This window comes from Rhamphochromis sp. 'chilingali' (genome assembly GCF_963969265.1).
Source record: "Rhamphochromis sp. 'chilingali' genome assembly, chromosome: 18".
Taxonomy (NCBI): domain Eukaryota; kingdom Metazoa; phylum Chordata; class Actinopteri; order Cichliformes; family Cichlidae; genus Rhamphochromis; species Rhamphochromis sp. 'chilingali'.
The window spans coordinates 16,826,644-16,828,135 of record NC_137945.1 but is presented as its reverse complement, the minus strand read 5'-3'; positions in this window follow the sequence as shown (position 1 = coordinate 16,828,135).

The following is a 1,492-nucleotide window of genomic DNA, read 5'->3' as shown; positions in this document are numbered from 1 at the left end:
TGTATTGATCAGAGAGTTAGAACAACAACTAAAAGAAACTTTGATTAATCTGAAAGGAACTAATATAGGTTAACTGGTAGCTGATACAAATCAGGATTTAAAACCTGTTTGACCCCTTGTTTTATTCAATATTGCAATTTATATGATAACTGTTCCATGTGAAAATGTTGGGAAATGAAATATCACAGCTGGAACTCAATAAAAGTGTAAATTCAGAAGAAGTTTTGGTCTTTTCCTCATTAATGCACATCATAGATAACTATGTAATGTGTCTGTTGCACACGTTGTATTTCAGGAATAACTACAAACGTGTTGTATTACAAACAGCTGTATCAGGTCTTTGCATCCACAATCAGTGAGGATAACAAAACTGGAGACCAAAAAAAAAAAAATCTGGTTCTTGTTTTTAAGACGGTCACCTTTAGTTTCACACTGAGTGATGCTGGGTTGTTACAGACAAACCTGATTATGTTTCCCACTGGGTTTTATACTTCAGAGGCAACACAGAGTAAAGAGAAGCATTGTTATTTCAGTTTAACTTTAGTCTCAGTTTAGTTTAATTCCCTTGTAAATTTGATAAGAGCCAAATTGAGGAAACAAACTCAGTGTGTGGCCAGAAAATGCCATGGTGGCTTACAAACACATGTCACAACAAAATATGAAGGATAAGACAACACACGTATAACGGAAAGAGACGCCACGACTTTGCCACGGTGCCATGGACGCCCAGGTTTGCAAATACAATAACTTGAAAATGAAGCAATGTTGTATTTTCAAATTGATACCATAGATACATCTAGCACAAGACTCAAAAAAGTTTGAATCTTCGTGACCTTGACCTCAAGGTCTGATGCCAAGTCTTGTCACTGGAGATTGAGGTGATGCAGGATTTTGAAATTTATTCTATATGTGCAGCTACTAAGAGGCTGAAGGATAACACTGATATATTTTCATGGAGCTGCTCTCAAAGCTTTGTCATCTCTCCTATAATTTAGTCCTGGTCCTGCATCACAGTGTGTGGTGTGGAATAACACTGTGATAGTGTCAGAAATTTAGCTTGATCATCTGAGTGTAGCTGCTGCTGCTACTAGCCAGCAAACCGAAATGCAGCATGTAGTGATGCACTGACGCAGGCATTTGATTTGGTATTGGACACATTGCACTCATAAAACCTGGTGTCCGTCGCATATGTGTTTGCGCTGCAGGTAATTAAGTCCTGGGTGTTTTATCATTGAGCCAAATTATCATACTGTTACACTCCTGTATCTTCTCCTGAGTGCTGGAGGGGAAAGCAAAACCTGACCATTACCAATTTATCATATAGGCAGGAGACCTTTGGTCAAAGACAATTATTAATCCATCTGAACTCATTAATATTTGGAGGTACAGCTGTGTCCTGGGATATCCTACACTTCCATGCGCAAACATGGATAGCCTGAGGTTAAGAAAGGAGCAAGACGGTGGTCCCATGATAGTGCAGTTTTTGTTATGG